Consider the following 13,435-nt stretch of genomic DNA (forward strand, 5'->3'; position numbering starts at 1 on the left):
AACTAACATTTCAGAGTTATACCTCAGAAAACTTATTATTATCTATTGTCAGATCGCTTAAACATAGAAATTAGTTTTTGTTGTTACTGTTGTTTTTTAATTTATTTCTATTAGTCTAGACTCCAGTGAAAGGAAGCCTTTCCTGTTTAAAGCTGTTACTGTTTCTTAATCATCAGTGTAATTAAATATACGAGCTCAAAATTAATATAGAAAAGAGCAGAGCAGAGCGTGCAGCTTGCTCCATGGAACACAGTAGCTGCAAAGCCTTGGAAGTTCTTGTTCCTATTATCACAGCACTGCAAAATATAATTTCTGCCCTGTTCAGAAAAACAAATGAAAACAAGTTTTCAGAAAATGTTACTACCTGTATATCCTGAATAAAATATTATTGGTTGCTGATTAAAACTGACAACTCCTACTAATTTTACCACTGTCCAATGGCAGTAATTCCCACAGCTGGGAGAAGCAAAGTGACAAAAATCAACCAAGCGTTTCCAGATTCCCAGACAGCCAAGCATGAGATCCACACCTGCAGGGCTGTGGTGCTCCAGGGTGACTCTACCCAGCTCTTTGGGCCACCTCACTCCTGCATCGAGCCACATCCTGCACTGCTGGATGGCTCCAGCACTTCCAGGCCCTGTGCTCCACGGATGGCAATGAAACCCAAAGTCACCTCCCCAGGACCTGCCCTACCCAGCATCTCTGACAGTGCTGGAAAACAGGTGGCCAGGCAGCTCTGGTGAGGCTGCCCTCCTTTGTTGGTTGACCAAACAAGAGTTTGGGGGTCCCATCACATGTCTCACAGCCTGGGCCTCTCCTGTCAGCCCACCCTAGCTGTCTCTAACTGAACCTGCTGATGTTAACGTGCCTGTCAAGAACAAACTGCACCACGTTACATGCACACACTGTGCCTGAATGCTGAAAAAATAGTAAAGGCATAAATGCTGAATTATTGGCTGCCTGCTTTGCTGAGTAAATAATTTAGCTAATTTCTGTATAATAACTACCTCTCTTTTTTGGGGGGAAATCAATGCTCTGCTTCTAGGCTAGTTTGCTTTCTCCAGCACTTCTCTGTAAACAAAACTGCTCATGAAGATGCTAACAGAGTCACCTGAAAAACCAACATCCATTAGTTCATGCTAACTGGTTACAGCCTACACCATAACTTACTCATGTAACCAAATACAGACATCACGTTTTTCCACACATATTATTTGACTGTTAACTCTAATCAGCTCCTGGTGTGTGTGGCTCAGAAATGAGATGGACATGTTAAATAAAATTAAAGGAGGAGTCACAAGTGAGAAAGGGCTGCAGGGTTCACTCACACATTAAAATACACAGCTGATGCTGCAATGTAAATCAAGAGTATGAAGTGATATCTTAAGAATGGAAAGAAAAATTAATTCTTGCTTTCACTTCAGCCAATAAAATTGACTGGAGCCATAATTTAAAAGATTTGACAGGCAGCCAACCAAGACACCCTGGAAAACTGAACTGCTGTACCATACCTCTACATAATTAGCACAGAAATGTTTTCCAATACATTGGCAAATTTCATGTCCTTAATTGACAGAATATTTTTTTCCAAGTTGTCTGCACTGGCAACACTAAGAGGTGCTTATATAAACGCATTTCATTTGACTACCAAGGACATAGCTAAAAGAAGAGATAAAACAAGAAGGAATGAAAATCACATCAGAAAGTCAAATTGCATGAATAGATAACACTTTAAGTGCAGATTCATTATAGGAGGTCTATAGGCAACCGTTTACCTCAGGTCCATATGCATAATGTCACATGCCACTACTCCCTTGTGTGATGAATTAATCCCCGCAGAAAAGCTCTGTGACAAGTCACATCACAAGAGTCATGAAATGGAGGTCACTGTACCAGCCAACGAATGACACATTAAAAAAGGAAAAAAAAAAAAAAAAAAAAAAGCTGAAAATGTTCTTTTTACTTTCCACTTAACTATCAACGTGAGGGATTTATTTTACTAATCCGTGGCTGGCAGTGTCAGGGCTACTTGGAGCTGCAGAGGCAGAGAGAAATATCCAATTTTCAAACCCCCTCCAGCTACATCAAGGTAAGAAAGGAGCACTTCTGTCACTTCTGAGCTGATTATGGCAACACAGCCTACATTAGGCCAATACTGTTTTCTGGCTTCCTCCTGTAACTCGGACAGACAATTAAGATGGCCAAGATAGTACTAAACATACCTTTCTATGGCATGCTTGTTTGTAGTTTATTTTGCCTGTCCCATTACAACGTTACATCCCTACGTGAGCAGCATGATAGGGAGGGCTTGCCCAAATCTGGGCATATTCAGACTGTTTAAGCATTAGGTCGCTGTTCAGGGGAAGTGTTCTTTCTTACAGAAACGTGATAAAAATGAGGCAACAGTTTGACAGTACCTCAAAGTGTGAGGCAGAATACACAGATCCAGTTTGGCCTTTATCTATTTTCCTCTTCTTTTTCCTTAGGCAAGCAAATCTATAAAGCCTCTTATCTAATGCGTTAGATTAATAAATGATGAAGCTACAAACAGCAATGCCCCAACCTTCCATGATGTGGGCTCAATTATTTTGCATTTAACAAGAATAAAGGAAAATGAAATTAATTTAATCTCTGTAATTGCCAAAATAAATGACACAATCTTGCCTATTATAACAGATAAAAACAATACATTTACATTTACCAAATCACTGTATGAAATGTATTTTTTACTCTGAACAGTTTTTTTTTTGTTGTTGTTTTTGTGTGTATGAGTGTGTGTGTGTGTGTGTGATGTATTAATTACCACCCTTGGAAATGTATCTGCCAAATGCTGCAGCAGAAGTCATGGGGACTTTTGTCCACATCAAGGCTCTGGATCAGAGCTACTTTTAAACTAAGCTCAATGACAGCATTTCAAATGAAAGAAAAATTACGTTTAGGAATGTGCTTGATGAATATTCCTGATTAAAGCAGTGTGGAACTACGGGTTTTTCTCACGGTGTGCATGCTCTAATAGTCTGAACACTGGTCCACACACTCTACTAGAAGGAAAAGTAGCAATTATTTATTTAGAAGAAACTTTTGCAGGCTGTGTGATTTGCTAGGATGCCATGCTCAAAACTGAGTAAGTTCCTCCCGCCTCTCCCTTATTTTCCAGTCTCTTAAAACAATGTCCCCGGGTGGCAGTGAGCAGCAGCATGGTGCAGGCACCAGTGCTCCTACACAGCCCTCATTCCCAAATCTGTGCCACTCTCCATGTCTCTTCCTAAATCCTGGATGTCTGACCTCCTCAAACCAGGGTCCTTAATTCACATTAATTCTCCTCACCATGGTACAATGCGTTTCTCTGTGCATGGTAGATGCGTTTCTCTGCGTACCCCTTCTGCCTTGTGAGTTACTGCAGGTGAGTAACAAGGATGCTAAGTGTCATCCCAGGTAACATTCTGCGCAGCCCTGCCCCCCTGTCCTTTCATACATCTCTTGAAATAACCTGCCTGAAGCAACCTAGGACTTGCTTTGCCATTTTTGGCGGCCGTACCCTAGTGGTGGCTCACAGCCATGTGACAACAAGCATATCCAGGTCTTTCTCTTCTTCAGTCACTTCCAAATGATGAGCCTCTAATCCCTTTGGCTTCAGCTGTAAAATTCCCATTGATTGATAATGGATTTTCCACTGATGTAGAATCAGGCACTTCGACTACACCACTACGAATTAACAGAAGAGAGCTCTGTTAATCCTTTATAAGCAAGCTTAATCTTTTGGTTTATAGAAGAAGGAGTGAAGGCCTCCTTTTCTCCAGTATCAGGCAGAACGTGACTATTTCAATTTTTTTTTTCTTGTTTTATTTGATTGAAACCAGTATTTTTTTGGAAGACACAAATTCAGATAACACCACAGATGCACACTTCTGCCAGGCGAAAATGGAAGTGTTTGAGCTATGACTCCTGCCTGAAGCTGAAAGCTGGAATCAGCACTCTGGGAGTTGTGTTTACTCCATGGAATGTGCTGTCATACTGAAACAGCAGACTGACAAAGCCTTTACAGCATTCACCTTTCAATTAAACAAGACTAATATCTGAAACCTCACATTAAAATAGCTGTAATATTTGTTAGGGTTCTCTTAATTATGTGATTTGAACATTTCCTGTACATTAGCACTGGTTAGGGCTATTAAACTGCAAGCAAATATTAGCACCATTAAAGACTGCTACAGACCTTGGCTAATAACTCTAAAGCAATCAAGTCATCAGAAAGATGAACTTACATTAAGACACTTTTTCCATTAAAATGAGATTTTGTTAGATCAAATCAAATACATTTTATTAGATCTGTGGGTAGCAGAAAGGCTTTCATTTTTCACAAGAAAGGAAATTCATCAGTATGCTTCTATGTCTGGTAAACAAGAGTTCAATCATGCAAACCCTTACTCCACCGAGAAACCACTGCTCACAAAGCAAAGACTTGCTCCACTGCAGTCAACAGTCTGAGCAAGGATACTTAACAGCAGTAAAATCTTGAAAGATAAAACCCAAATATCACAGTTATAATTGGTAATGCACATCAAATAGCCCTTAATTTGATGTCCTATCCTGCTGGGCACTAGATGCAAACATTTCATTGATTTGATAATTCATCATAAGCACTGCTCCTATGATAGGATGAAAAGAAGTGTTAAATACAACAGCTAAGTGGTTCCTCTAAAACACTGAAATGCCACATTTCTCCACAGGACAATAAAATGTTTATCTGTTGTCATGCATTTCATTTCCCCTGTTTAGGTGGGTGACCTTTTGAAAGGAGCACTGGAGGCTGATGTACACCTTCATTAAAGCAGTGCCTCTTTCTTCCCCTGCGTCTACAAGAACAATGAGCATGGGAGGGATGAGGTGAGCAATCCAAGGAGTAATGAAGAGATTTTGTTTCAGAGGGTTATCAATTATTTATGAGTAAATCCCCAGATGAACACATCCAAAGCTGAACAGTTTTTAATACATTTCACTTCTGTACACATGGCACAAAGCAACCAGACACGAGCTAAATTGGATGTCTGACTACTCATGGTGTCAAATGGTGAGCTGAATCTGGACATCAGTAAATTACTGATATGTTTTTAAAGTACAAGAGTCTGCTAGATTCAAAGCTATTTCACAACATTCCTCCAACTCAAAGAAATCATTCTTTATATTACCTCCTACTCATCAACATCTCAGCAAAGAAAAAGGTCATCCTGAAAAATTTCTGTAATTATGCTAGCATAGTTGTCTAAACAGTCTAATTTTCAAAATCTTATAAACATATCACCCAGCTTTCAATGAAATTTTATTCCACAATTGAATGAAATAGAGCTGATTTTCTTCTGTTTAGAAAGAAAACACCAAGCTATGGTCTTTTTCTCCAAAAGAGGGTTTATCTTTTTCAAAACAAAACACTTCCCTTTATATTTTTTAATTGCATTTTTTAAACAGAAGATCCAAAGACTTTTTTTGTGATATGGAAAATACAAATGTTACATGGTGGTCTTCCTCGTGAAGCAAGGACAATGGAACCAAATGTTTAAATTTGCTAAGCATGCTTTCCACAGTAAGCAAATAATCTATTTTAAAATGATGTGATTGAAAAGTCATGTTGGAAGTCTGGAAATGAAAATCAAACCCTCTGTCACACCTTCAGATTGTTCTTGAACTGTTCTTTTCAAAACCTCTTTCTTGCAAGTTCCAACCAACATGGTACTGCCAACGTCATCGACACTGCCGCTCATACCTCTCTGTGAGTGTCAAGGTGGCTCCGAGGCCACATTTACTGAGTTATTGAGAGCAGCTCAGAGGAGAAGGACCTGAGGGTGTTGGTTGACAAGAAACTCAGCACGAGCTGGTAATGTGCACTTGCAGCCCAGAAAGCCAACTGCATCCTGGGCTGCATCAAAAGAAATGTAGCCAGCAGAGTGAGGGAGGTGATTGTCTCCCTCTGCTCTGCTCTTGTCAGGCTCCACCGGGAGTGCTGTGTTCACCTCTGGGGCCCCCAGCACAAGAAGGACATGGACCAGTTAGAGCAAGTCCAGGGGAGGACCACAAAGATGCTCAGAGGGCTGGAGCACATCTCCTGTGCAGACAGGCTGAGGGAGTTGCGGTTATGCAGCCTGAAGTAAAAGCTCCAGGCAGACCTTACAGTGGCTTCTTTCAAAAGCCACACTTTCAAAAAAAAACACATTTGAGAACAAGCATTTTCTGCCTTTTTCATAGAACTTCAGGAGAAGAGCTGGGTCTCCCATATGCTCTCTGCACCCTCCCATTTAGGCCAGCACTCCCCTCAGCACCTCAATGACTCCAGGAATAAATTCTACTCCTGTCTTATTCTGGCTAGACTAAACTGCTCCAGTATCACAAAGAAAGCCACTTAGAAATCCATTTTAGATTTGTTTGCGGTACTTTAAGGGGTTTGTTATGTATTTGGATGAAAGGAGCACATTAAGTACATCTATATTTACCTCATTACAGTGTGGCTCTTTAAGTTAGATGAAAAGATTTACTCTGGCCAAGCTAGTTTGTTTATCGACATCAGCTAAGATATGTTTTCAAAGGCTCACCCTCATCATGTTTACATGAAAGCAGACAGATTTTTTAAAGCATTGTACCACATTCTGAGAACTGGAAAATGACAAAAATAAAATAAAATCACCTTTTGCGAGAACTACAAAATCAATGATCAGCACAGGAACATTCCTACCATTTCCAATTATTTGTAACAGAGTTAAAAAAAAAAAAGACCAAAAAAAGACAAAAAAAAAAAAAAAATCCCATCTGAACAATTCCTTCTTACCCTGCAGACTTATCAACAGCCACAAACTGTAAGTGGATGATCAATCACCATGCACCTAGCTTAGATAATGGTGACTTCCATGCTTCCTTCCCCGGAACACCGAAAGTTAGAAGTTAACCACATCTGAAGCACAAGGATTTAAGCAAATGTAGTCTCCCAAGTATCTAAATTTTTAATCAGTACTTAAACAAGAACAATTAAAGGTTTTTCACAGGTTGCACTGAAGAAGAGCTCTTGGTTACTGCCAGCAAAGCATTCGGAAACACAGCACAAACAATACATTAACCACTGACCAAACCCAGCTGTACAAGTCCTGCTTATCTCCAGCAGGACCCAAAACATGGCTTTGTACTCACACGCCTTTAATATTGAAATTTTATCCTTGAGTTATGTAAATATTTAAATGGCATTTATGGACAGTATCTTTCCTCATGAGTTGATACTTTCCCACGGAAGACTTCCAGAGCAATTAACAATGCTGATCTTTATCCTCCACACTGACTGTTCATTCATCCTTTCTTAAACGAATACTGCTTACATACGACCCAAGAGGGCTGTAACAAGGCAGTATTTATCTGCCCTAATAATCTACCATCACTGTTTTAATTAAATCTTGGTTATACCACACACACGAAGTGAGGAAACGCCTCCTGTCATTCATTTTCACCTGACAACCTGGCTGCTTGGTGCCCTTTTGCAGGGGATCCCCCACCACCTTCTCCCATGCTCCCAGAATCCCCAAACTGCAGTGCTGAATCAAGCTCCTTCCCATAGAGGGACACGCTGCTTGTCAGATTTGACTGATGCTGCTGGCTTCGGTGCCACAGTTTGCTTAAGTAACTGTGGAGACAGTGTTGTAAAATAAAATGTTTTCCCACTGAAGACAAGAAGGGTGAAAGTACAGAGGGGTTTGCTGCTTCTGCCCTTGAAGAAGCCGCTGAGCAGCTGGGGGTTCCTGCTGACCCTGGTCCATGAGCAGTCTGCACAACGCAGCGGTGCCTGCCTGGCACACAGGGGTTCCTCACACAGGGACGAGGCAAGCAGGATGTAGCATGTGCCCTGAGAGACCTGCAGGGAAGCCCTGGAGCACATCAATTCAGAGCATGAGAGATACCAGGATGGAGATGGGGGAACAGCAACTAAGTGGGTCTTAACTTCAGTAAATTTGCACCTGAACATTCAGACTTAAGCCTTCAGGCTTAAGCTTCCTGCCGCATACAGCGGGTTTCTACAGGACATCCACAAGTCCTCACGAACATGCAGTGGATTCAAAGTCTAGAGTTTACTACCAGCAGTACTACAGAAATGAATGTGCACTGCTTGCCTTTTCCATGTTTTAGTCAGCATAAGCCATATCTGATGATACAAACGCTCAGAAATGTGCATTTTGCCTGAGGAAGAAGCCATCCCAAACCTTCTCCCTCACCAGAAGAGACATTTGTGGCATCGTTATACACAATATACAGACTGCAACGGATAGCAAAGACAGCTCCTGCATCCTTGGGATGCAAACACCCTAATTTGCGAGGGAGTTACCCCAGCAGAGCCGTGGCTGGGCAGAGAGGTGCTGGGGCCGAGCTACTGGCACCGCAGCAAAGCGCTCCCACCCAGGTCACAACACCTGCTGGGTTCAAAACACCCGGAAGCAGCAGCATCCCTACAGCATCATGCTGTTTTGAATGATTTATTGTTTCAATTAAACGTTAAACAATGTCTTCCAGTCTACTTGGTCTATTAATTTTATTCTTGCATTGTATTTTGCAGTTACAAATGATACAGCACTGGAACTACTGTGAAAAAGCCCCTGCATTTTCCACCTCCATCCCCACTGGAAGGAGAAGGACTGTGTGAGTCCTGCTCCAGCCACTGAACTCACCAGCACTTCACCATTAGCATCAATGAGCTGATAAACGGATTTAACTCCTTTGTCTGTCAATGAAGTCAGCACTGCCCTAGGAAAGTGTTCGTTAACTAAATGCCACTGCACAGCCAGCAAGGAAAACTCAGTGCATTTCTTGTGGATTCCTCAGCCTTCTTAAAATATAAATTACTTCTAGATTATCAAGCATTTCTTATTTAGGACTTGAAGTCCAGTTGCCACTTTCTAATCAATGTAACTTTAATAGTAGGATAGATTTAGAGAGTATGTTATCTAGTAGTAGTAGTCATTTGCATACAATACATGATCTAAAGGCAGATTCAAGTGCCTGGCAATGAGGTTTTTGAGGAGCGCTGTGCCTTAAAATGCAATAGATTACCTCCTTTGTTCCTCATTAAGTGACATTTCATAAAAGGAACTTAATAAGAGATAGATGAGCTCGTCGAGTGTCACATCCCACAACCTTTACTCATATAAGCAACGTGCTGCCTTCAGATCAGCTTCTCATTCAAAAGTTGCAGATCCTCATTGCTGACCTGAATATTGATTTTATGTTAATGAAATCCTGTGTTGAAATACTGGTTAAAGATAGAACTGCTCTTGTACTTCAGGCCTGCAAGATGCTGTGCATATTGTACTCACTATTTTTTTTTGACAAGAGCAAGAGCCTCTCACCCCTTACATGAGTTGGGCTACAGGCTGCAGAATTTGGCCCTTGTTAAATAAACTCACAGCTGAATAAATCACTTTTCCAGCAAGGGGAGGCACTTTTGCTATAATGAAGCTGTACCCCTCACACACAGGTATGTTTATCAGGATAACATTGTTAAAGATGTAAAATCTGAAACCCTGCAGTTTCTGCTTCTGTATCATCTAAAGGAAACAAACACAGTAACAAAGTACTTCCATTTACATACGAGGTATCTTAAGCAGAGCTTGTTTTTGCAAATTCTCTTAACAGACGTGACTCCAATCATAATTTACCTGCAACACAGACTTTCAACAGGACGAAGTAAGACTTGCTTCTGGTTTCACACAGCACGCTTATTTTTTGAAGTTTCATTTAATAAAATGAGAACTCTGGATAAAAGTTAATCGAGCCTGTCTGACAGGAAGGGGAAAAATCTCTTCTGCCAGAATTTTCTCTCTGCTCTCTCTCACTGTCACTCTTTCCCTGCGTTTGTTGCTTAATGGCTCAGTATTATTTCAAAGCCCGCTCCTTTTACAAACGCAATCAACTCAAGCATTCAGCACCACAGATGATATATGACTCTGCTTAAACCCAAATCTCGGCGGGGCAGATTAGAAAGAAAGGTTAAAGAGCTCTATCACTCAGAGCGTTATAGTTCAGGCACCTACGAATCACTGCGGCGCTCTGTTCAGCTAATTGGGGCCATTAGCGCATGGCACACCGGGGCAGCCCAACTTTCGGCAGCGAGCTCCTTTTGCCCCTCGCGCCTCCAAAAGCAGCCCCAGCTTTACCCCGGTCGCCTCCTCCTGTGTTTCCAGAGGTCCCAAGCGGAGGAGCAGAGCCGGAGGGCTCTGTCACCCGACCCAAAACCCAGCCGAGCGAAGCCCGCAAGCGCCGCGCATCCCGGCGGCCGGGCACCCGCACAACGCCGTGCCCGCAGCTGCGGGGCCGCATCCTGCGGGAACTCGCCCCCAAATGGCCGCCGAGCCCGGACAGGGGAGGGGGGCAGCCTCCCGGAGCCCCCCGCACCTCCCCGAGCCCCCTGCAGCCCCTCGCAGCCCCCCGCAGCCCCGACTCACCGGGAGGCGCCGGCCCCGCGGATACCGCCTGCAGCCCGCGGAGCGCTGCCCGCAGGGGCCGGGCAGCGGCGACGGAGGAGGAGCAGCAGCAAGTTGCGGCGCGGTGCTCTCCCCTCCCTCCTTCTTCTCCTCCTCCTCCTCCTCCTCCTCCTCCTCCTCCTCCTCCTCCTCCGCCCGCCGGGAGGGTCGGGGGGGGCCGGAGCGCGGCCCGCGGAGAGTGCGCATGTCCCCGCGGTGGGCAGCCTGGAAGGGAGGGAGAGGAGGAATTTTATTATTCTTATTCTTTATCATCATTATTTTTTATTATGGTGATGGTTGTTTTGCCTTTCTGCTCCGCGAGCGTGGTTGGGAAGGACAGGTGTTAGGACAAAAAGGACCTCCGGGTAGGTCCTGGGGGGGTGTTTAATGTAGGAAGAAGGTGTTGAAGTGGAAGGGATGGCCGCGTTTTTCATCGCGCAGAGAAGTGCAAGGACCGAGTGCAGGGCGCTCTGAGAGCAACGGCAGGAAAGGCTGCAAGGGCAGAACGCTTTAACTTAGATCTCGGGGGAAGTTTTAGGGAAATTGCACAATTACTATACGTTTCCACCCACATGTGGGGACTGACCTAACACCCAGTGAGTTTCTTACTTCCCGAGGACAAGTTCAAAGCCCCCTATTCCATCCTGCAGTAATATGTATGTGACATGCGGCTGGCTCAAGGTCTGAGCCTGCATCTGCATTTGATGCTTGCCAAGCAAGGACTTACCTGTGAAGGAAGATGGTTTCTGTTTGGTTGATTTGGTTTGCTCTTTTTCTAAAAAAATTAAAAAAATAAAAAAAAATAAATAAAAATCCAAATACAGCATGGCCATCAGCATATAAGTTTGTATTTATTTATTTATTTATTTATTTTATTCCTTGAGCCTTCTTTATGCTCTTTGTCCAACAACTCCTGTCCTCACAAGACAACATCGTCCATGTCTAGAAGAGCACAGCCCAGTTTATCCATGTGGCCCCTGCCACAAAATGTGTATTATTCTATCGTGTAGTCTGTCAGCTCATGTAATATCCAGCTGGTTATTGTCATTTTGTCAATCTGGTGTTGTTTTTCTTCTCTGTTCCTCACATGCCACTGTACTACCCAACACGTTGTAGCTGACCTAATGATGGTTTTCTCTGACGTTGTCTGATTTCCATTGCTTGTCCTTTTCACACAGAGTTCCTATCGAAACCGTTGGTAACAAGGATGCTTTGTGACACCCCTCACATCTCCATCCACATCCCACGCGGTGACTCTGCAATGAACCCAGCTATCAGAATGACTTTAACTCCTTCCCAGCCAATTGTGTTGGTTTCTTGTCATTCTAGTCAATGACAATTTGCACTTCTGGAGTTAGCCACTTTATCAAGATTTTTTTTTTCTACCTCTGTCCTCCCTCATTCTGCACCAGTGGTTCCCCAACTCTACACAAGGATCACGGGTGTCCCATAAAGTCCTGGTAGGTCATCATTGACGCTTAGTGCCTTCACAGTGTTTTCAGTTTAAAGCGTGAAATTGCATTGTGATTTGTAGGAAATGTTGGAGACTAGTGTACAGGTCCAGAAAGACTGGGAACCAAGGTTCTAGCAGCTGCCCCCCTTCAGCTGCATCTTCTGGCCCAGTTTGATGTCATCAGCAGAAAGCAATTTCCCTCAAGCATTCACAAGGGATACACAAAACATGCTGGTACACTGAAACCAGTAGAAATATTAAAACTCTCTTAACCTGATGCGGACATTGCCAGTCCTCCAGATACTTCTTTTGTTTAAATTTAATTATTTCCTTCCAAAACGTAAGCTAACCTTCCAAAACCTTCCAAAAAAAAAAAAAAAAACCATAAGCTAAATCAAAACCATATATTTGCTGTTGAACAAGAGTCACTATGTACAGTATAAAAAAGGGTATTACCATAATAATTTTTATTCTCATCTTAATCTATGCTCCTCTTCAAATGTAAACAACGCTGAAGATGGTTCTTAAGGAAAATAGAATAGAATAGAATAGAATAGAATAGAATAGAATAGAATAGAATAGAATAGAATAGAATAGAATAGTTCAGTTGGAAGGGACCTACAAAGATCAAGTCCAAGGTCAGCTCTCCTTTGCCTTTCACCTTTCTTCTCACCCACCTCCTCTCTAGGTGGACCTTTGTCTTCTAGCTCTGAATGCCATTTGGTTTAATTTATCTACCCCTGTATTTAGGAATAAAAGTTACTATATGCTTCTCTTTCAAACAATAATCAATGAAAGTGGGGTTTGTTCATTAACTAACCTTTATTTGCAGACCTATTCAGCATACAGGAAAAGATCAGCAAGGAAAGGAGAGATGCAGAGTATGAAGGAAAGGATGTAACCTGTGGTCTCTTGACAAATGGGAAGGACCAGTCATGGAGTCAAAACAGAAAGTGTGTCCCCACGTGTGTGAAGGCAATGGCAGAGATGGAGGAAAAGGGACTGCAGGCAAGAGGAAAAGATGAAGTCCCTCAAAAAGGCTGGCAAAAATCAAGCACTCTCAGGCACAATTAATTCTACACTCCACAAGAATGAAACTATTCCCTCTTGTCATTTCTGTGACAGGCGTTCCCAAAGGCCCCAATCACTGTTAGAGCTCCATTATGTGAGGCCTTGTGCTGATACATAAATGACGTGGTCCCTGCCACAAGGGCCTTACAGTTTAGCTTGAGCCAAAATGCAGCATAGGAATGTGAAAAATAGCATAAGGGAGAAGGAGAGGAAGGGTAGCTGAAAGCTTGCATTGGAACCTATGTTACACTACTTCACAATCATATCTGAATAATATGTGAATAATGCACATGTGTATCAGTGACCCACTCTTCTCAATCACTTCTGTTGATTTTTTGCACATTAAAAATACCAGAAAAATCGAGTACCCAATGTAACCGTTAGCCCCAAAAGCTGCTGTTGGTAGTAGTCAGCCGTGCAGGGCTCG

General features: G+C 42.7%; 1 protein-coding gene across 3 annotated transcripts in view; it reads right to left on the reverse strand.

The window, feature by feature from the left end:
* PAG1 (phosphoprotein membrane anchor with glycosphingolipid microdomains 1) overlaps positions 1-10,584 on the reverse strand; it is a 109,110-nt gene extending 98,526 nt beyond the window's left edge. For all 3 annotated transcript variants that reach the window (XR_014316997.1, XM_082754288.1, XM_082754287.1), the window contains exon 1: positions 10,467-10,584. The gene's annotated coding sequence lies outside the window, so the exon portion shown is untranslated. The remainder of the gene's footprint in view (positions 1-10,466) is intronic.
* Between the last annotated feature and the right edge of the window lie 2,851 nt (positions 10,585-13,435).

Source organism: Aythya marila (genome assembly GCF_965140915.1).
Source record: "Aythya marila genome assembly, chromosome: 2".
Taxonomy (NCBI): domain Eukaryota; kingdom Metazoa; phylum Chordata; class Aves; order Anseriformes; family Anatidae; genus Aythya; species Aythya marila.